The following is a 24,064-nucleotide window of genomic DNA, read 5'->3' as shown; positions in this document are numbered from 1 at the left end:
GATAAGAAAGTTGCTCTTCCCCGCATTTCCTGAGAAGTGGTTTTCAGACCTGCGTGGTTCAAGTCAAGATGTCCCTCCCTAGATCCCCCGCGACGAGCAGCTAAGAGATTATGCGTTATTGGGCAATAAACTCCCCCAGGAAGAGAAGGTAGTCCAAACATTTAAAAACCTTCTCCCTGGGCTACTGACCGCCCAGCACAATGCTTTGTGAGTAGAAATGAAAAACCACCTGCAGTGAATTTAAAATTATTTAGGTTGAAATTTTGAGTTGGGAATAATTTATTCCAGAGGAGGTTGTTAGTGTGTTATAGAGGGAAATTATGTGTCTAATATTCGATTCATTTGTGATTATTCTAAATTATGAGCAGTTGGCCTCCACAGAGGTATTATACTATTTCCTTTTCATTTCCAGGACCATAGCGATACGTATAGGATTTAGGAAACATGAATTCAGATAGCTAACGCTGTATCTTTTACTGTGCATTTTAATAGGTACTTAATATTCTCATTTTTCATACTGAAACTACAGATTATTTTCGCTTAAATAAATTCTTATGCAGTATATGAAAATTACAGGGTCATCATGCATTCCTCAAAAATTAATTGTGCTTAATTATAAATAGGGTCATAGATATAAAAATATCACTAAGGAAAGGTGTGGGTACATGTGTTTGAGTGTAAAAGCTTTAAAATGTCTTGGCATTTCAATCAGCCATTGCAACCTAGCAGAATACCAGCTTTTTAAATGAGCTCAGAAACAAGGGCCAGGGAAATATTTAAAATGTTAAATGTTAAGTACAAAAACATTAAGTTTACTGTGCCCTAGGCAGAGAATGAATTTAAAGCTACCTGCACTGCTGAGTGATTGAGTGATTTACAGAGAAAGTGGAAGTTAATCATTACTCAGGCCTTCTGATTACATGGTTTGATTAAAATAAGTAACTGTTTTCTGTAAGCCTGCTATTCTACAGCTAGTCTTTCCAATCCTCTTAACATAAGCAGAAATTGAGGGAGTCGGTCTTTCAGCAGACCATCCTAGAGTTCCTGCAGTGTGGGGTAAAGGAAAGCCTTGTGTAGCTCCCCTTCTTTCCACAGTCTCCCTCTCTTCACCCCCAGAGCACTTTCTGTCAATCTTATCTCTATTCCCGTGGTGGGGTTTCATTTGTGAAAATTCTCTTTTATGTCTAGGTATAACATTTTCAGATATAAATGTCTGAATTGTTTGAAATTGACAGCGGAATATATACTCGCAGAAGGTAGGCAGAGAGCTCCATTTGCTGCAGGTAGAGTGCTTGAAGGCTTGATGACTCTTTGCAGGGCTGGTGACTTCCCTGACTTTTTAGAGTCTCTTCCAACTCTGAACTTTTCATATTTTTTTCCACTTTAATTATTTCCACATAGTTATCCAGGGACAGGATCTACATCTTCCTTCAAATTTCCTTAAGTTAGTTAGGATTTTTTTTAACAGGGTAATTAAATAGCTGTAACTAGAGAGTACAGATATAAATCTCAGCTTTCTGAGTTAAAATTTTTTTCCACATAAGTTTTAATGTTTTTGACAGCTTTGTGTGGGGTAATAGTAATACAGATTTAGGTATGATTGACAAATGCCTCTCTGGGTTTCCATGTGTTGAAACAAATAATTTTGAACATTTTTAGCAAAGCATGGAAATCGTTTATTTCTAGAATCCCCTTTTATATTCTTACACAAAGGAATTATTTTATGAATTACCTAACAGATACTACTTTGTAGTTTTTGTAAGCAAAACACAATTGGAATTAACAGGAAGATTGGAAACCACAACAGTTCAACCGTACACTTTTGTCACATTTTAGAGTATTTTGAAGTGAAGTTTGATGTCTGTTTCCATCTTATTTGATTGTAAATAGGAAGATTCCTCAGTTATAGTTTAATTATTTGTAAATGGAATCACCTAAGTATAGTTCACCAAACTTATTTTTTTTTTCCTAAAATGCAGGTCTGGTCTTGCGGATCTCTTATTAACAATGACTAATGGTTCTTTATAGCTTGGATGGTAGTATCCCCAATGTAGATGGCTTTCAATTCTTTGTACAATTTACTCCCCTTTACTTTTTAGATTAAAATACCTTCCACCTAGAACTCCTCCCTACTTTTACTCTTTATTCCATTCTCAAGACTCTTACTTGTTATTTTCCCCAATACTACATGCCATTTTATGCTTCTGTACTCCACTTACACTGTTATTTCTTCATGGATTGCTTCCATGCATCCCTGCCACACACGCACACACACACACACACACACACACACACACACACACCAGTTGTAGGACAGAACATTTTATTTCCTTAGAGTGGTCTTTCCTCTACCATCCTGCTTCATTCCTGTATCCTTACTCTGAGCTCCCACAACACATTATTTATATATCAGGAGTAGCCCACCTATTACACTTCCTGATGCTTGGTTTCCTCAGTGGGTAGTAAGTTCCCAGAGGTAAAAAATCATACCTGATTTACCACTTTATTCAGAATGTTTAGCCTCATTTCTGAACATAAAGTAGACCATAAATAAATGTTAGTGTAGAAATACAGTTGGCTATGAGGCAGCAGAAAACCTGGCTAACAGTGGTTTAAGCAAACAAGGGTTTATTTATCTCATATACTAAAAACTCAGGAAAAGAATTAGACTTGTCTTTTCATCTTGGTACTTTTCTTCTCATGGTCATAAGATCGCTGCAGTGCTTCTGGCATCATGCCTGCTTTTTAGGCCCAAAGAAAGATAACAAGAGTACTCTAGGTCAGGATTTCTCAAGTGACGCTATCATCATTTGTTCCAGATAAGTCTTTGTCTTCCTGGGGTTGGGGGGGGAGGTGTTCATTTTAGGATGTTTAGTAGTGTCCCTGGCTTCACTAGATGCCAGTAGCATGCCCTACCCATCCAGTTATGACAACCAAGTGTATTTCAGACATTGTCAAATGTCACATCTCAGAGGTAAAATCTTCCTGTACTGGCAACGACTGTCCAAAGTCAGAGCAAGACAATTCCTTGTTTCTTACTTGCTCTGTTTCTTTGCATTGCAGTGATGGTGAGGATCTGTTTGGTTTTGCTTAATAAATGGTAGAAGACTCTCTGTGTGATTGTTTAAAAAAAAAAGAAAGCAAAAAAGAAAAAGGAGAAGAAAAGGCCAAACAAGGCTTCTCCTTGAGCATTGTTTCTTTTTTTGTGATGTGGACATTCTCCCTGTAGACTTCTAGTCTCATAGCGCTGTCAGAACTGTGTCAGATGGCTACTTCTAGGTACATAAGGGGTTGGAAAATACATGAGTGCTGTGGCATACCACTACTTTGGAGAAAATCAGAATCTGAAAAAAGAAGGGGAAATGGATTTGCAGTTGGAAAGGAGAAGTGTTTACCACTGTGACAGAATAAATGAATATGTAAAATTCACCTAAATATTTTAGAAAGGAGAAAAAGCAAAAAAAGGAAAGCAAACAGTCATAAAAGAGGGTAGATATAATTTTTCACATTTTAAATATTAACACAATGACTTGGGATAATACTGTGCTTTTTCCCTCAAGGTGATATTTTATTTGGGAAATAACTGGGCAGAATGGAGGCATCTTGCTCTTCCTAACATTTGTGTGTGTGTGTGTGTGTGTGTGTGTGTGTGTGTGTGTGTGTGTCAGATGGCACCCCATCTCCTTCAGTCTATTGAAGAAAACAATAAAGTGTGCTATTCATATTTATAAATTAGGTAGTGGTCAATAGTGAGAAGTGTTGTCAAAGAAGACAAAAATGCAGATCTAGTGTTTTAATACTCCTATCTAATGCTTGTATTTATAAAGCACATGCTAGTGATGGCATTAGGTAAAATAATGATTTCTTATACAGATGTGGTAGCATGGGTCATAGTAACTTTAAATTAGATTGCTCAAGGGACACTTGGGTGGCTCAGTTGGTTAAGCATCTGACTCCTGATTTTGGCTCAGGTTGTGATCTCAGGGTTGTGGGATCCAGCTCTGCGTTAGGCTTCATGCTCAGCAGGGAGTCTGCTTGGGATTCTCTCCCTCTTCCTCTGCCCCTCTCCCTGCTTGCAATTGTGTGTGCACTCTCTCTAAAATAAATAAATAAATCTTTAAAAATTAGATTACTTAATTATTTATCTCAGTGTGATAAAGAAGTACTATTGGATATCATTATAGAGAAGAATTCTACCTTACAAAGATATATCAACCTTGCTGTGATGGCCAGTAATCTTGCCTGGTTAATTACAATATTTTTTTCCTGCTTCTTACCTTTGTCATTCATTCTCTATGAGTCTATTGAATGTCAACTTTTGCTCAGATTTGTGTAGAATATAGAAATGTAAAATATAGTGTCTATTACTTGCCTTCAAGTAACGGAATTCCCAATTAAAGGCCTTAAAAGTAGTGACTCATTATGTCATAAAACAAAGATTCTGGAGGTATGTTGGTCCAGGGTTAGCTAACTCAGCACTTCAAAGATGTCAGGGCTCTAGGACAACCTTGCTATTATTCTCTTGGCTCTCTATCTTGGAAAGAAGATAAACAATATGGCTACCACAGAGTCAAATAGTCCCACTCAAAGAGTGTCAGTCTTCTTCTCATGGAAATGGGAAGGAAAATTTTTCTAGAAGGTTTCAGTAGACTTCCCTTTATGCCTGATTGACTAAAACTATGACACACCCCACTCCTAAATGAATCACTGGCAAAGAGATAATGCATCGCATGATTTTGACCAATCATGGTCCTTCCCCTAGGGCTGAAGAAGAGGTTCCTTTCCCTGTGGATATGGCAAAGTCATACTTAAAATCAGAGCTTTTGTTGTGAGGAAGGAGGCAATAGCTGTAACCCAGGGTACCTAAAAGGGTGTTCCATAGACATCATGCTCTGTCTTCCTTAAATTTCTTATAATATGGAAGCCCATATTAGAAAAAACACAGACACATTAAATAGTCTTTGAATCCATGGACATAAACTGAATATATGTCAGGCTGCATGTTTCTTATATAGAATGATTCCTTTCATGAAGTTCCAGAGATTCAAAAGAAAAATACTACCTGGAAAATCAGAAAATGTAGGAATGGGCCCTGGGTAGAAGAATTACAAACACTAAATTATGCTACATTACATGTCTAAATCCCAAACCCTACCTTTTCAACTTACACCTATATTATATAAAATAACCACGGTTAAATAGCAGCATTTCCTCTTTACTAAATAGATTAGTTGTGTTTGTCACATGATCTTACAATCATAATTCAAGAATAATGTGAGAAATGACTGAACCAATTACTTTCATGGAGGACTTGATATTAGTTATGCCCAAATTAAAATGACCTCGCTGCTTTTGATAACTGTTTACTTGGAGGGCCTAGGGGAGGGTTTTCAGTTAACATGCCAGTGAGTGTCTCTCTCATTGAACATTATGAGTCTTTTTTTTTTTTTAAACAAGGAAAGCTTTATTTTCGTCCTTTTGTTTGACTTCATGGAAGCACAGAGCCAATTTTGTGTTCAATTGAAAAGGGGTTCTTAACCATCTCCTTTTACCCTGCCTCATTATTTGAATCTATGTTTTCAACTTAAACTTTGCTCTAAGATTTTATTGTATTTGGGCTTTTTATCATAAATAATTTGTGCTTCAAATTATTTTTGGAAAGAGGAAGAATATATATGTATATATGCACGTACAAACAAATGCTGTCATACATCACTCAATAAATGTCTTGTTCCTGAATGAATATATGTTCAGAAATTAGGCAGTATTGTGTGCAATAAACTGCTGAATTATGCCCCCATTAGCACGTGCAATAGGATTTTAGGGAAAAGAGAGATCAGCAGTGTTTGAATCATTTTGATAGAGATAAACATTGTAGTTTGCAGATTGATGGTAAACTAAGGCCGGGAAGGTGGAGAAAGTATAAATAAGCTCAACTCATTGCACATGTTTTGCTGTGATCAGATAGAATTTGCTTTTCAACTTTTTTTTTTCCTCCGTAGCCTAAGAATTTTTTAACCTCCTTCCTACCCAATAACTTTCTCTCCAATGTAATTGGGCAAATGAACTTTAACACCAGAGCCACCATGTATAAGAACCATGAGCTAGAAAAGAATGGATTTGATCTGTCTTTGTTTCAAACCAAACGTTGTGATGGACATTGGCTATCTTAGTTAACCATCAGCATTTTAAAATGCATTTTCAGCTTCTCATCTTTCTGTTTGCCAGTGCTCTATTTCTGGACTCCATGCCTGAAGCCATTTGCACCCCAGCAACCACCTCTGACCTGGGCTGTTCACCTCCAGGGGAACTAATATTTGAATCAAACTTAAAATGATAATTAGTAACTCCATCTGTCTTTACAGTCAGAAGCAGATGCTTCTCCTTTTTTAATAGAAGGTATGTTTGCAAGTGAAAACATTGTGAAATTTGGTTTTAAGGAGATCCCACATTTTAGTAGGCACTCTTGTATCAAGTGAAGACCACCAGGAGAGCATGTTTTCTAAGTAAGCGTCTCATCTCTCTGACCTTCTCTCCTCTAGACCTGGGCAGTATCTCAGACTTCGACATCCGCTGTGAAATAATTTCGGTTCACAACATTGACCCTAGATATTGCAAGTTCCTAAAGCTTCTCTCAGGGAATAAAATGGTTAATTACATGTCGAATACACCCTGTTTCATCAAAACTAAGCCACAACTAGTTACAGGGCATAGCCTTATTTTATGTGTACCTTTGAAAGAAGAAACACCTCAATTAAATCATTGCACAATTCTTTCCCACAGCTTAAAATTTTTATTTTATACTTTTATAAAAAGTAACCTAGACTTAAATAGATGTATATTTTTATACTATATCAATCTTGTACATATACAAAAAGCATAATATTAATAAATACATTGGTTTAAGAATGTAAAAAACTTTGTTCTATTTAGATTCTCACTCTCTTGAACCATTTTTTTCTGACTCAGAGCCATCAATATCCATGTTTTTTCTGACAATAGTCTCTGTGTGTTGGTGGTATGTCATTTCTTAAGAGTGTTCCTTGATTGTCTTCAGCATTTCATTCCAAGCAACTGATGCTTTCTGAAAGGTTTGATGCCGGTGTTTTGTTGATATTACTGGAAGGTGACAATTGAGAATTTTCAGATGACAATCTCATATTTCTTTCTTAAATTGTCTTGAAATGTCAGGAGCAGTGGTTGTCTGGTTATGGCAAGAGGAACACAACCAATTTTAACATACAAAGTCAATGGCTACTATGTTTCCGCTACTTCTTGGCTACAGGAATTATAAAATACATCCTGATTTCAGAGATGTTAAAGGTTAAAAAAAATGTGTCAGAATCAATGAAATGTGGCAAGTGTAATGATACATGTGTCCTCATTTTTTAAGCGAGCTAATGCAGTAATGATTATTAATTAACCAACTATTTAATTAATCTCTAAGCATTTGGATATGAGAGATAGCTACATAATTCTTAGACAGTATGATTAGAATCTAATTCTATCCCTTCTTATTCTCCACTTACCCTCCCAGCTTGTAATATATAAAACATAGCTAGTCTTCCAAATAGATAATGGTAGCATGAAAAAGCACAAGACTAGGAATCAAGTGACCCGTGTTTATAGAGCAGACTCTTCTAATAACTGTCACTTCCTATATATCATTTAATCTCTCTGGCCTCAGTTTCCATGTTTAAAATGTACAGTTAGACTAATTGAAATTAAATGTGTCTTTTGGCTCTTAGAACTATTTGGGGTAAAGAAATCAGTAACAAAGAATGTTCATAATACTAATATATATTTAAGCTGGTATTGAATAAACATAATGATAGAGAGGTGTTATTTTAAAATATTAGTTGAATATATAAAATAGATATAGATATAATAGATAATGTATAAAATAGATATTTAATATATAAAATAGATATTATAACTTTAAGATTTATTGTATCTTTAAGATTTTACAGTTTTTGGAGGTTTACACATACATATCTTTTAAAAAAATTTTTTATTGTTATGTTAATCACCATACATTACATCATTAGTTTTTGATGTAGTGTTCCATGATTCATTGTTTGTGCATAACACACAGTGTTCTACACAGAACGTGCCCTCCTTAATACCCATCACCAGGCTAACCCATCCCCCAACCCCCCTCCCCTCTAGAACCCTCAGTTTGTTTTTCAGAGTCCATCCTCTCTCATGGTTCGTCTCCCCCTCCGACTTACTCTCCTTCATTCTTCCCCTCCTGCTATCTTCTTCTTCTTTTGTTTTTCTTAACATATCTTGCATTATTTGTTTCAGAAGTACAGATCCGTGATTCATCAGTCTTGCACAATTCACAGCGCTCACCATAGTACACATACATATCTTATTTGCTCTCTAAAACAACTGTGAGCAGTGCCGAGGGTTCGACAGAGCAGTTAGGATTTAGGACCCTTCTCCTCAAATATACTGGATGAAAAAGATTATTGAATAAATCAAAGCCAAATAAAGAATGCAAAAGTGGGAAGAGGCAAGGAGAAAATGTATTTTCCATCGAGAACAAAGAAAAACTTAAAGCAAGGAATTAACTATCACTATATATAAATGTTCTGCTTAAAAAGAGAGTCATCAGTAAAAAGCAAGAGAAAATTGGCAGGTAAAAATGAAGTTTCCTTTTTTTGTTTTATCATTACTCAACCGCATACCACTGATTAAAAAAATATGAATAAAAGGAAGAGGAGTCTTGGGTTAGATCAGTCAGATGCTACTATTTGTGGCTATATCTTGACAGTTCTTACTGTGCAGTTCCATAGACAACAGTGTTTCTTCTCTGTATTGTATTTGAACATTGCCACTGCTTTTAAGTGGCCAGGAAGCTGAGTACTTACCTTCTGATGAATAACAAGCTCTCCAGAGGTATGCCACCCTCCCTTCTCTCATTGTAGTATAGTCACTACAAGGAAACCACTGTTGCCTTTCACCTACCTATTTTGCCATAAAAGTGAGTTGATTTCTAGAGCATGAAGAAAACCCTTTCTTTTGACTAGATATTCTCGAAGCTCCTCTTTAATATAGTTAAAGTATAGAATGCATAATATTGCTGCAAGTAAGTAGACTTTTATTGAATTTAATTAAATTATTTTAATCCTCTATTTAGGCCACTTTGTCTATTAGAAGAATATCCAGGGGCACCTGGGTGGCTCAGTGGGCTTAGCATCCAACTCCTGATTTCAACTCAGGTCGTGATCTTGGGGTCCTGAGATCTAGTCCTGCCTCGGGCTCCCTGCTCAGTGGGGAATCTGCTTGAGATTCTCTCTCTCCCTCTGCCCCTCTCCCCAACCCATTCTCTCTCTCTCTCTCTCTCTCTAAAATAAATAAATAAATAAATCTTTAAAATAAAGGAAAGAAAACTATCCATGATACTAGTATTTAAGATGGAGAATAAGGTTTAATGGTTTAGAAACTTAGACCATTAAATAGGGTATTGAAATTATATTCACATTGCAATCAATATTTTATGATATCAATCATAATTTTTGATGCCAGATAATATGTAAAACATGTTGTAAAAAGGAATAATTCCTTTTTAAAATTTTAAAATAATATCTGATAGTATTTCCATCTGAGAAGCTGAAAGGGCCAGAGTGGTTTTTTTTACACAATTATAGGCCAACTTCCTCACTTTGCAAGTGACAAAGTAGGCCAAGATAAGAAATGTCTTGCTGGGTTTATACAATGATTGAACTTGGACCAAAACATCCCAATCCTCATGTAATGCCTTCATGCATCAATTTTACATACAGGATAGCAATACACATATCAGCATCATATATGATATATATCTGTGATTATAGAATTATTAGTTTAGAAATAAAAGGGAGATAATTGACAGAAGTTATAAAGAAGGGTGTTTTATTTTTAGAAAGGTTTAGTAAAAAAGAGATAAAGATATAAAAAATGGAGAAAAGGGAGCAAAGCATTGCTTGAAGAAAAGCAATAAAATTAAGAATAGGACATGTAGCAGAGGTAATTGATCATTTAAGACTTTTTCAAAAGTAAAATAAGTAGGTAAATAAGACAACCCACATTAAGAAGTAATATTGTCGAAAAAAAGATGTTTATTGAAAAGATACATCTCATTCTGTGTTAAGTAGTTTGGCTTAGGACTTCTGCAAATCAGAAATGTCAATTATATATTTACCCTGAGATAAGCAGTTTCTCAGAAAAACTGGTTCATATTACATCAGAAGAAACTCAGTTTTATCAGAAAGCAAATTACATGATTTGAAATGGAAAATATAACTTTCTGAGTATATGTCTATTAATATAACTGATTAATAGTAAGCCAATTTGAGATCATTGATTGATTATCATTAAGCAAGGAGATTCTTTTTTCCATAGCCTGCCCAGATACTATTTTCTAACCTGGGCGGCCTCTCCCCACAATGTACTAGAAATACTCTGCCACTCAAAACATCTTTCCCCTCCACTATAGTGTTCTAGTCAGTCCTTTCAAAACTGCTGATTACAGGACATCTATAATCAAAATGTTCCGTTTGCTTAAGGGAGAGGCTCTAGTTGGTGCTAACTTGTCCTTTAACACCCAGTGATCATCCTCATCATTACTTAAAAAAAATTATAACATTTCTATGGCCTAAGAAGTGCAATTTCAAGTGAGATATATTCGTTTGTTCTACTAAATTGAACATGAAATCAACATGTCCCTCCCGACTCTCCTTGATTCCACTTTTTGTAAAAACAGCAGCTCATTTTGGGAATCAGTGCCTAGAATAACCAGCACCTGGAGAACAGAGAGTGAATCAGTTAGAAGAGCATGAGCATGTTTTCTATAGAACTCTATAAACATGGTCATAATTTCTCATGAATCGGTGCATTTTGACTCTGCTAGTCAGAAATACACTGGGAATAGTCCTTGTATTCAGTGTAGAATGTCACTTCCTCACCTGTCTTCTCTAAAACTCCAAAGGATCATGAGGCCTCAGAGGACCACCTCTCATAGGGTCCTTTCTCTACTGTGCAAGCCTAAAAAGAACAGGAGAGTAAGATGATGCTACTGTAGGGCAGAAAGAAGGCCAATCACTGGAATGGAATCATCTATCAGGGAGATACAGACAGTATAAAGGGTATCTTTAAGTTTGCAATATCCTTTAAATCTGCTATACTCAAGCTTGCAAAACAGTTATATATGTGTGTATATATATATACATAATGTTTACACATATACTATATATTTTATATTTATTTGTATGAATATATTTGTCTGAATTTTTCCCTTCCCCATGTGATACTCAGCTACAATGAATGAAATGTAAAATGGGTTTTGTTGGGGAAGGCCAGGAATATTAGTTTAAACCAGGACCATTGCCAATGAGATGAAGCCTTGGTTCATGCCAATTGCTTACCAGAAAGATGCTTTAGAGTCCCATAGGGAGGACAAGAAGCAATCCCTGGAGAGGGTGGGGGATTGAGAAACTGTGTTGTGAGAAAGGGACTATAAAATAAACAAGACTGAAGCAAACAAATTTGTTCTGCCTCACTCTTTAGTCCAAAAGGTGATCCTGTTGCTAAGATAACATTAAAATGTGTGATTCCGTGTAGTCTTCAAGTTTTCTTCAATTTTTATGTATCTGTCCAATAGGGCTGATAATGTCAACCTTGTAGGGCTTTGTGAGATTAAATGAAGTAATGTATTTAGTACCTTTGCTTGGCACATAAAAAAGTGTCTCAGAGTGTTCTTGTTACCATGATAACCTTCCACACGTGTACACAAACCCATTCTCTGCTCACTCAATAATAACAGTTTATCCCACCCTTTTTATATGCCACGTGGTACTAGGCACAGTGAAGAAGGCAAAGATAAAGCAAACCTTGTCTCAAAGATCCTGGGGATACTTCTTCCCCCCGCCACACACCCCAGCCTTGGAAATTAAGATACAGAATGCTCTACATTCTTGTTTTGGCTAATGCAAGGAAGTTAGGGCTGTTTTTATTTTATTAACACATTGAAGGAAGGATAAAGCATTTAGAAATGGTGAAATTGGCAGCCTTAAAAAAATTCAAGGACTCTATCAGCATTAGAATGTGAAAACATTTGAGTCATAGGCTTGCTAGGGAGTGAGTGTTTAATAGGCGCCTTTGTAAAATCTCCAAACTAAGCTGTATCATTTTCTATACATGCTTAAATCTCTTAATTACAAAGCAACTTTAATTATACATAAAGTATGCCTCTTCAATCATGTTTTAATCACACGAAAAAAAATTAAATTTATACCAAAGTTATTTTCTGCATTCCAATTCTGATTTTTAAACTCTGGCATATTCCGAAACAAAAAATTGCATTAAGCTAATGTTTATGCTTGCACATAATCCCACACTTTCAAGGCAACACTTAAAATATTCAGAAGAGCTTCATAAGAGGGAGTAGTTTAATTCTGTTGTTGACTCAGAGCCATTGTTCTTCACAGTTACAGCTCCTCTGGCATAGGCTACATATGGTCACTTGTTTTCTCAGTGTACAGAGTGATAATGCATTAACATTCTGGCTGGTGGTAGAGGATACGCTGTGTTTTAGAGAAATATATCAGGGAGGATGTACTGCCTCTTGGGTGGAAAGGAGGGCAAAATCCACGTGGGAGAGCCTGCAGGTTGCCTCAGAATAATCCCCGCGGCTTTAACGATGGTGACTGACACAGGAGCCTGGATTTCAAATATTGGCTGCCTTCGGGTAGGACTTAATACTGACAAGAGTGGTCATTGGAGACAACTATGTATCGCAGCCATGGAAGGAGATTTTGCTTGCTTCTTCTCCGATGCCATTCAGAAATGCCATTCTGGAGCCTTTGGTTGCCTCTTGCAACACACATTTTATGACCTCACATTTGCTCTAATCACTGCTATGCAGGCCATAGGTTAATGTGGACTTTTGGGCTGGTGACTGATGGACTCAGAGGTCCATTAGAAGTACTTAAGTAGTTTCTTGGAGCACGATTTAAGTAGTTTCTTAGGGACTTTGGCCAGGGTTTAGTGAACATGACTTTTCTTTTACCTTTTACAGTTTCCTTTGGCGTATATGAAATGAAGAAAAAGGGCCAAGGAAGTATTGTATCTATTCTTATATCATGAAAGATGTCACCTTTCATCTAATTTTATTCTAAGTGGAATTGTATCCCAAGAGACATTTCTAGTAAAGCAGGCCCCAAGGGCTTCTCCTTACCTTTCCCACCTAATCTGGTTTACATCTATGATTGTGAATAAAACAAAACAAAAGAAAACCACTCATACTAGTAGCAGCACCAGAGGGAGCCACTTACACAGTTTTGTCTCAAGCATCAGCAAAGCTAACAAGGGTTGAAATGCAGAAATATTAAGATTTTTATTGTATTTTCTAAAAAAGAATGGTAGAGAAGTTGTTGATATGTAAAATCTGTTAGCAGCAATTCCAAATTATGGGACTAGTAGCAACCACTTCATTTCTCCCACTTGAAATATTTGTGAATGGTAATTGCCTGGCTGCAATCCAGAAAGTAAATCATATTTCAAAATGTAAAATTGTGTTTGGAGCAAGAGGTATTTTCTCTGATCCTGTCATTGTCCCTTTGCAGAATACTATTAGCAAGTTTTTGTGTTTGAAACTTATGCCAGTTTACTGTTTTTGTAATGTAAATGATGCTACCAAAAATAAAGATGAAGAATAAAACTCTTTAGAGGCACGTGCCAGTGCTCAAACACATTCTCTCTTTCCCTTCTCTGTCTCTGTTACACACACATAAATGCACACACACGTACATATTTGCACTAGTATTTGTCGTAAAGCAGTAGAGGAAACATTGCTGTAGGGACATCAGGTAAGCTTTTCTTTGGGTCCCTTGCAGGAATGAGGAAATCAGTAACACCTAAATAAAAATAGGCATGTGTCTTTATTAGCACACTGACCTTTTTCATGAAGAAACAGTCAAATGCATACAGTCCTGGGGATACTCTCTTAATTACCACTCTGACAGAATATTTCAGGGAAGTGTGTTGATTCCAACAGTCTGTTCTTGGAAGGGAGGTTTCTAGGCCTTCAGTTGTTTTATATTCGCTCGTTCTATCTCAAATCATAAAAACACTGGAAAGGCAGTTCTTCAAACAAAAGCGCTTTATTCTTAATACTCCTCAGCCCCCCAGCTCTGATAGAATCAGGTAAATCTCATTGTACACAATCACAAGAAAGAATGTTCTATAAAATAAAATGATCTCCACTGGCTCATGTAGTGGCAATTCATTGACCTGATTACAATAAAGTCTGCAGTGCATAATGTCGGCAAGGAATGCTTTTTTAGGTTTCTGTCTGTGACAGTCATTCTCTTCAAGAAAGTACTTGATTATTTGTGGTTTGTGCTACAGATGGAAAGGAGAAAATGAGAGTGAAGATTAGTTGCACTTGACTCTGGCAGTATTTATCTTTCTTTCTTTATAGCAGTCTTTCATTCTTTTCCTGCATTTCCACCCAGCCAAACTGCTCCCCTGACAAACTGCCTGTATCTAATCTATTTGTGAGGAAAGTGGTTATGGGAGGGGATTCAGGGGCATGCAAAATGACTGATCAAATGTCCTGCCCATGGGACTTCAGGTATACAAATTTGCCTCATGAGGCAAAGGAGCATATATTGTTTATTTTTTTGTGTTTTATTTATCTTTCTATTTATTCATCCATCCATGCATCTATTTTAAATTTTTAAAATAGTACTTCTCAGTGCAGAAAAATGTACCAGTATTGAGGAATGGATCCACAGGAATTTTGCCAACTGCCAGAAGTCTGGCAGGTATTGATTAGCACTTCTTCAGGGAGCCTTGGTCCCCAGATGTCTAGAGAAGTGCTGTGCTAGGACAGTGGGTCAGTTGGGAAGCTGTGTACCTAAAGATATCACTTGATCTGCCCATCCCATGGGCAGGAAGGTAGAAAAATACCTCTTCTCCCTGGGAAGAAGATGAGGGAGAAAGCAATCGTGGTAGTGGTGTGGTAGGCCACCATCAAAGGCCTGGAGGGGTTGGCATGGGCTTTGCACAGAGAGGGTACCCCCAAAGGGCCTTGGTGGCATATCCATACTTCATTTGCATTGCAATATGAACAGGAAGCCCAGAGAGGAGAGGGACCTGTAGGACCCAAAATGGTCATTCTCATACTGTTGTCCCCAAGCTGTGTTTGACAGCAACATGGTAGCTGTATCACTGGCTTAAACCAGAAGGGAATGCCTGAACATTGATTTGAGTGTGAGAAAGGAGAATGTATATACTACTGTCTTATTCATTTGGGCTGCTATGACAAAAATACCATAGGGGGGCAACTGAAACAACATTTTTTTCCCCTCATACTTATGAAGGCTGTAAGCCCCAAATCAAGGTACTAGCAGATTTGGTGTCTGGAGATCCTACTTCCTGGTTCATAGACAGTCATCTTCTTGCTGTGTCTTCACATGGCAGAAAGGGGAAGAGACCTCCTTGAGGTCTCTTTTATAAAGGCACTAATTTCATTCATGAGGGCTCCTCCCAGTGTTTCCACCTCCAAATATCATCACATTGGGAATTAGGTTTCAACATATGAATTGGGGTGGGGGACCCACAAACATTCAGTCTTTAATAAGTACTCTTATTGGTAGTACTCAAGAAGCTAGGCAAGGGCAGGGGACAGGGTGAATAGAAGATCCAGTCCCCTGTCCAGGAATGATGAAGTGGCTATACTTGAACTGGACTAGAGAAGGAGTAATCCCCAGGCAGCTAGGATACCAATGAATTTAAGGGATCAGTGGCCCTTTCTTTGTAATCTTCCCAGAATTACCACATATTTTGGTTAGCAGAGGACACACGGAGGCTTAATTTGCCTCCTCAAAGGAAATCAGGAGCTTTAGGTAAGAAATTAGAAGAACATTGTGTACTGTGTAACTTCTCCATGATTAGTTCTGTCTTCCCCTCTTTATTTTCCTCTTGTGATTAAAAGTGAAACCCTTGAAGGGAAGAAAACCTGAATATTTATGCCTTTAGGGGGAGCAAGGAAGGAAGATTTAGGGAGCAACATCTCACATTGAAGTCAGATTTGTTGGAGTGGGACCACAAAAGGTGGAGTGAGCAGTGTTGAGAAGGCTGAAGGTGTAGGACCTAAAAAGATAAATAATGAGAATCAGTCTGCCATGGGAATGGATCCTGGGACAGAGCAGTGGAGAGGCCCTAAGACCCGCATATAAAAAGCTCTGTCAAAGAAGTCCACCTGGAACCCCTAAAAAATAAATTGAAATAAGATCTCAAATAAGGTGCAGAGGAAAACCAGCAGCATTGAAGGAGGAAACTGCAAGTGAGCAAAACTTTTCCTCGGACTTTGACTCAATGTTTATCAAGCAAAGTCAGAACATTTGGAGCACCTTGAGAACCACATTTGTTTTTTAAGCTAATTGCAATTAAAGGGTGATTTCAAATACTTAGATTTAACATTCCTCCAAATAATTATAGTAACCCAATGGTATATGGTTAAATTCTGGACCTTCAAGCAGTGCTTTCAGTGAAACCTCCTTTGTCAACTGCAAAATAGGCAAATTTATAGCTCCCTATTATACAGGGATTGCTATTTAAATCTAATGAGATGGCAGGGTTGGGAGGGGTGATTATTTGAGGCCATTGGCATGCATTATATCTCTTTCTCTGATTCTTATTTTTTTTTTAGTCCTCAACAAGTAATTTAGCAGTATGGAGACAAATCTTGCTTGTTTCTGGAAGAAGGATGGAAAAGAACTTGCTGTAGGGGATAGTGCACAGGACTTAAAGTTGGATGATGTGCATAACTTTGCCATTTGTTGATGACTGGTGGAAGCTGCTTAACCTGGCTGAGTCTCAGTGTTTTTACCTATAAAATGGGAAGCATATCTTTGCTGTTTTGTAGCATAGTTGAATCGAATGAGTCAGAATCAGAATCTGAAGAGGCATTTTATATACTATTAAGCTCTATATGAATATAGGATGCTGTTGAATATGACAGAGTGGAAGGCACCATTCTACAGAGGAGTCAGGAAGTGGAGGGAATCAGAGCATAGGTCTTCTAGTAGGAAGAGCCTATATATGAGTCCAAGCTTTACCATCAAATTATTTAGCCTCTCTATGCTTCGGTTTCCTTATTTATAAAGGGAGATAAGGATAGCTCTCCCTTTGGGCCTATTGCAAAGTAATGAAGAATAAAGGAGAATGTATATAAAGTGCTTGGTACAGAGCCTGACACATAAGGGTGCATAAATAAATATTAGCTATTACTAGGTGTGATTTTTTTGTGGTTGACTCCACTGAATTTATTTATCTTGGAAATAATAAACCCATGAACTTCACAGAAAGGCATCCTGTAGTCCAAACACTGTATTTCTATATCACATTCACATCAATTTATCTAAGTAATTTATCTAATTTATCTAGGTTTGAAATACCAAAGGTCTGAAATCTGTATATTTTACAGCTAACAATGTATAGGAAGTACATTAATTTTTTTTTCACTTGGGTGATTTGGTGACCCAAAATTTAGCATTGCATCATTGGGATCTATCTATTATATATCTATTTAGTTTGGTGGATTGCTGCATCCTTAAGCACTCATCTCTTGTGTCACATGGTCCTCAGGAGGGTGAATGAACATCTGTTTGACCACAATGAAAGAATCCTGAGAACACCTCTTTCCCATGCTATGGCCCCAACCATGTTTACTAACGTTGTGAAGCAACAAAATCCAGTGGTTCCCAGATGGTTTACAGAAGAGAAGGGCAAGAAGTGTGTCTTTTTTCTCTTTGTCTCTCTTTTTCTACTCTCTGCTATTATCTATTTTTTATTTTTCTTTTCTATTCTTTACTTGGCCCTGTCCACATTTTCCCCATCCTTTCTCCTTTTCCCTTTATTATTATCATAGATAATTTTCTTTCAAGGACTATTGTAAATATGATTTATACATTTTGAATACCTATAATTGTTGCCAATTAGTTTTTTTTTTTCTTATGGTTGCTCATGTCTCTGACAGGCTTGCAAGCAAATACTTAGAAATGTAATGAATGTAAAATTTATTTTTTACCCTATCTTTGTTGACCACTCCTAATTCCCAGCCTCTGCAGTTATTTCCCGAAGCTAATGTAAATGGAGCAGCAGCTAGAGCTGTAGCTAATAGTAAAATCCCACCTTACTTCCTGACAGTGCAAGGACATGAAATAGGTTCATAAAGAGTTCTGGAATTTGGGGATGCAACAAGTTAGTGATAATTTGACTTTTGTTTGGCTTCTGAGGTCCCATTCTTATTTAGCTGTTCTCCAGTTGGTAAATGGATATCTGCCAGGTTCCTTGTAAGTAGATACTTTGACAGGGCATGTGCCCCTGAGCCTTACCTGAGAGACTGAGGTCCTGCTACCTGTTCTCAGCATCCCTTCAAGCTAACTCTTCATCTTTGTGATGGTACATGCTTCTAACTTCCCTGTCACCATGTCTGCCCTAGCACTGGCTATTTTATTGGCATTGATTCCTTCCCCACCCTGTGCCATGCCCAAGGCTGCACTCTCAAATGTCACTCTGAGCTTTTGCAGCCCATTGTCTTCTGTTTCTGTCACTCTATCCAGACTCCATGAAAGGGAGGCACTATGGTCCGAATATTTGTGTCTCCCCACCCCCACATTTGTATGTTGAAATCCCAGTGCCCAGTGTGATGGTATTAGGAAGTGGGGTCTTTGGGAAATGATTAAGTCATGATTGTGGAGCCCCCAGGAATGGGAGTGGTAACTTTTATGAGTCCCCAGAGAGCTCCCTTGCTCCTTCCTCCATGTGAAGATACAAGGAGAAGTCTGTGACTTGGAAGAGGGCCCTCACTGAACCAATCTGGCACACTGATTTCAGATTTCCAGCCTCCAGACTGAGAAATTTCTGTTGTTTTTAAACCACCCAGTCTGTGGTATTTTGTTATAATAGCCTGAATAGACTAAGACAGGAGGACTTGTGTTTTTTTTTTTTTTTTGCTCTGTATTCCAAGTATCAAGCAGACTGAGAGTTTAGCCCTGGTGGGTTCTCAGTAAATGTTTGAAAGACTGTTGGACCACTCTCATGCCTCCCCCAGTGGTTTGTTGACATGCTACTGGAAGACTTTCTTTCAATCTCTGATAGTGGGTTTGCATGGACAGTGTAGTAAATGCTGTGTTTGATAAGTGCAAGTGATGATAAGTGATAATGTGACAGGGAGGGTCACCTGAATTCAGTCTCTAAAGAAGAGTAGTAGTTTACCAGTTATTGGGGTCCTGGAATAGGGTATTAAGATAAGTAAAAGCATGGCTTTTTCTAGATCTGTAAGTAGTATGGCATGGTAGTATTTTTTTTTACCCCAATTTTCTTTGCCATTTGGCTCCAAAAAGTTTTGCTTTGAACTATAGCAGAGAAAGGGTATTGCTTTTTGAACTGCATGAATGGAGCTTTAAAATCAGATAGAAATGGTTTCTAATCTGGTCTCTTTTTTTGGCCATTTTGTAGTCTCAGTTAACTAACCTCTTTGAGCATTATTATGTTGCTAAGTGTGCAATATGATGGTAAAAGGGTGGGCTCAATAAAGATTCGTTGCCTTTCATTCTTTGTTTCTTTTTTTTTTTTTCATTGCCTTTCATTCTTAACTCTGCTTTTCATGGACAGATATTGGCTTGTTTTCCCAGAAAGTTTGTGATACCTTTTACCGGCAGTTTTTTTTTTTTTAAGATTTTATTTGAGAGACAGTGAGAGAGGGAGAGAAAGAGCACGGAGGGAGTGGAGTGGGAGAGGGAGAAGCCGACTCCTCGCTAAACAGAGAGCCTGATGCAGGGCTCCATCCAAGGACCCTGAGATCATGACCTGAGCAGAAGGCAGATGGCAGACATGTAACTGACTAAGCTACCCAGGTGTCCCTTACCAGCAGTTTGATAGACTAATTATTTGAGGTGATATGACTTCTACCCTTTATCTTTTATTCTTATTCTTTATTCTTTTGTAGATTTTTTTCATGATCCAGATCTTAAGACATTAATTTTCATGTCATGGACATACATCTTTGTTGATAAGCCTTTGTAAATGCCTTTTCTGTTTATCTTTGCATTTATTTTTCACTCTACAATTTTTTTCACCAGATTTTTTTTCGTACTTCACCGTTTTACTTTTATTTTGTTTTTCTTCTCATATATCCTTATTCCTTAAGATTCACATAAGGTAAAGAATTTAGACCTCAAGATGGGATTCTCTGGAAAAAATAGCTGGTAAAAATTCAGTGAGGGTGAGAATATTTTCATATTATGATTTGGATTGGCTAAGACATGGCATGTTTTTATGAAGATTCCATTGCAATTGAATAATCAGATGTTCATAGAATTTGTGGTAAGCAATCAAGAGATATTTAAACTCAGGACAAAATCCTCCTTAGTGAGAGACAAGAATGAAAGAGAAGTGTGGTGAGATAGGATTGATAGTGAAAATTGACTAGAATATAAAGTTAGATTGATACATTCATTTTGTCAAAGATATTTACAGTGCCAGTCTCAGTTTTAGACTCTCGGGCTACAACAGTGAACTAAACAGGCCAAAATCCTTGTGCTCATGGAACTGACATCCTGCTTTAGGGGAGATAGACTATAAACAAAATGAGTGAGTGAGCTTTATAATATGTTCAAAGATGGTAAGTACCATGGAGAAAATAATAAAGCAGAGAAGGGGTGTGGAGAATGTTGGAGAGGGAAGGTATCATTTTGAATTCAAAATCAGATGGTCAGAGTAAGCCTTACTAACAGGTGATTGTTGGAAAAGACTTAAAGGAGGTAAGGGAATAAGCCATATGTGTACTGGTGGAGGGAACAGTCGGTGCCAAATTCCTACAGTGAGAACATGCCTGGTGTGAACATGAAGGAAACAGCTAAGGCTGGAGTTGGGGAGTTGTTGGGAGTTGTTGGCATACAGATGGTATTTAAGCCTTGAGACTGGATTAGATCACCAAGAGAGTAAGCAAAGATAAATGCCCAAGATATGCAAATTTATGAACTTTATGCAAGCTCCTTATCCCTCTGAGCCTCATTTTTCATCTATAAAGTGGAAATAAAAATATTTTCCTCAGAGTATGGGAGGATTAAATGAGATAGTGGATATAGAATATGTGACACTTCACTGGTTTGATTTTATTCTGTTCTGTCGATGATAACCCAACCTTTAGAGATGGCACTGAAGGGCCAAAGGAAACACAGTATCCCAAGAGGCACCTTCTTCCATTCCATGAATTCTTTTCCTTAACTCACATTTCTTTTGTTTTCCAAATTTCTAAATGATGGATTCAATTGAGAAAATACTGCCTTTGATCACAAAGCAAGTATACCCATCAGGTATAATCTTGAGAATTTGCCTAAGAAAAGCCATGTAAAAATTTACATGCAAAACACAGTGTTTATTGCTTACTAGGATATCATACCAGGACACATAGGAATCAAGATCAGAAATGAGGCATGAGGAGATATAAGAAAAGCCAAGTGTTTATTTTGAAGTCTCCAAATATGTTCTTGGAATTTCTATAGAATAAATTCTTTTGTTACCATGGATTGAACTGTAACATTTCACCTGTCTCTTTTAATTCCACACATGTCCATATCAACATATGCTCTTATAATTGTAAAGTTAAGACTTTTTGTGACCTTGGGGATCCATTATTTGGAATTGGACTTTGTGTTATTGTTTTGTTTATTGAAAATGATCTACCTTTTTGTATTAGGTATTCAATGAGGACTGTTCTTCCATGTCACAAGGTATTCCCTGTGGCCACACAAATTACATTGTATTAGTCATTTATGTCATTGAATTTAAATATCCAAAATGTCCAAGAGAGAAATTAAATTAGAAATAATTTTTCTGATGCATTTTTTTAAATTGGTCTTCTTCCATTTTAAGACTATAGAATTAGACAATCATGTAAAAGTTCACTAGTTAAAATTATTTAGAATAGTTCTTGATATGGGGGCACCTGGGTGGCTCAGTCAATTAAGCATTGGACTCTTGATTTCAGCTCAGGTCATGATCTCAGGGTCGTGAGATCCAGCCCTGCATTGGACTCTGGGCTCAATGCTCAGCACCAAGTCGGCTTGAGATTCTCTCCCTCTCCCTCTGTTCCTCTCCCCACACTCTCTTTCTCCCACTCTCTCTCTCAAATAAATAAATTAATCTTTTAAAAAAAGGGAGAGGGAGGAACTCCTGGGTGGCTCAATCGGTTAAGCCTCGGCCTTCAGCTCAGGTCATGATCCTGGGGTCCTGGGATTGAGTCCCACATTGGGCTCCTTGCTCAGTGAGGAGCCTCTTTCTCCCTCTGCCTGCTACTCCCCCTGCGTGCACGCTCTCTCTCTCTCTCTGACAAATAAATAAAATCGTAAAAAAAAGGGAGAGGGAGAGAATCTCAAGCAGACTCGGGGTGCTGAGCCCTGAGCCCGGAGTCCAGTGCAGGGCTGGATCTCATGACCCTGAGATCATGACCTGAGCCAAAATCAGGAGTCTGAGGCTTAACCAACTGAGCCACCCAGGCACCCCAATAAACTAAAATCTTTAAAGAAATTAAAAAAAGTTCTTGATATGATATTCAACTTAATTCTCTAAATAATCTATTTATATTTAAAAAAATGTTTTCGTATTTTGCTTAATTATCTGAATCATATAAGCATTTCTAATTTTACAGAAACAGTCTATAAAGTTATTAATTCATATTTTATCATTATGTAGATTTAAATTCTGTCTTAGAAAATATATATCAAATACTAATTCTAATTCTTTTGGGTTGCTTAGTTTTATTATACACTACACAGTAATGTAAAAATTTATAACAGTTTGTTTGCAGCAATGACTTGCAATTTTAAAGATATGATGTTGGATCTCTCTATCAGTTATACAGTTCTTTTGCAACTAAGTGGTTCTGCTGCATGGAAATTGCATAACAGATATTATAATACAAACTATGAAGAGAATACACAATATGAAAAATTAAAGTAACTACATTCTTTAGATGCTTCATTTCTTCTTTAATTAAACTTTTTTTGTAAATTTTCTCCCTCCTTATAAATTCTCAGATTATTTTCCCCACAATTTATTTATTTATTTTAGAGAGAAAGAGAGAGAGAGCAGGGGAGAGGGGCAGAGGGAGATAGAGAATCTCAAGCAGACTCACTGCTGAGCGTGGATCCCAACTTGGGGCTAGATCCCAGGTCCCCAAGATCATGACCTGAGCAGAAATCAAGAGTGGGCAGCTCAACTGATTGAGCCACCCAGGTGCTCCCCGCCACACACTGGATGACATAATTATCAGCTTATTGTTTTAATGACATAATTTAACAACTAATTACTTGGTTTGCACAGTTGTTTCTAGGTTTTTTCCCCCTTATTGTCAGTAAGAAACATTGTATATGCTTTGCACAGTTGTTTGTTTCTGTAGGGACAATTCTTGATGGGGAATTTTTGGGGTGAGGGATATGCAAATTTTCAATCCTTTGAGAATATATTCCCAATATGCCCTCCCTAATGGTGGTGGCCACATGTAATCCCTCTGACAAAAGTTCAGTGTGCCCTCTTCAAGACTGGTCATTACATTCTTTTTAATATTAGCCAATCCAGTAGTTGTGATCTCTCTCATTGCCTAAATTGTCAGAACTGTGATTATTAATGATTTAAACATTATTAAAATATATTTATTTGCCAAATGAATTCCATCTTTTGAGACTTGTCTAATTTTTCTAATCTATTGTCTGTTTATTCTGTTTATGGGAATATAGATCTCCTTTTTGTTTTTTTTCTTTGACATCAAGCTTAGATTCTGTTATGCCAAGTTACATGCATATTAATCTATATTTTCTTTAGATACCTTTATGTTTTGAGGTTTTTACAATTAAATTTTCATTCCCTCTGGAACTTGTTTTGTTGTGAAGTATGAGATAAGGATCTAAATAGCAGTATTGAAGAGTCCATCTTTCCATAGTAATTTGAAATGTTTTCTTTATTATGTACAAAATACTTACATGTACTTGTATCTTCTGGACTTCTT

The 24,064-nt window shown here is 37.1% G+C and overlaps 1 protein-coding gene across 3 annotated transcripts in view; it reads left to right on the top strand.

Moving 5' to 3' along the window:
- Nucleotides 1-24,064, top strand: part of NLGN1 (neuroligin 1) — an 835,757-nt gene that overhangs the window by 2,246 nt on the left and 809,447 nt on the right. The window lies entirely within an intron of this gene.

This window comes from Callorhinus ursinus, unplaced genomic scaffold (genome assembly GCF_003265705.2).
Source record: "Callorhinus ursinus isolate GAN/ISIS: 27379988/994484 unplaced genomic scaffold, GSC_fseal_2.0 scaffold1, whole genome shotgun sequence".
NCBI classification, from domain to species: Eukaryota; Metazoa; Chordata; class Mammalia; order Carnivora; family Otariidae; genus Callorhinus; species Callorhinus ursinus.
The sequence above is the reverse complement of the archived record's forward strand: the minus strand, read 5'-3'. Positions and strand labels throughout refer to the sequence as shown.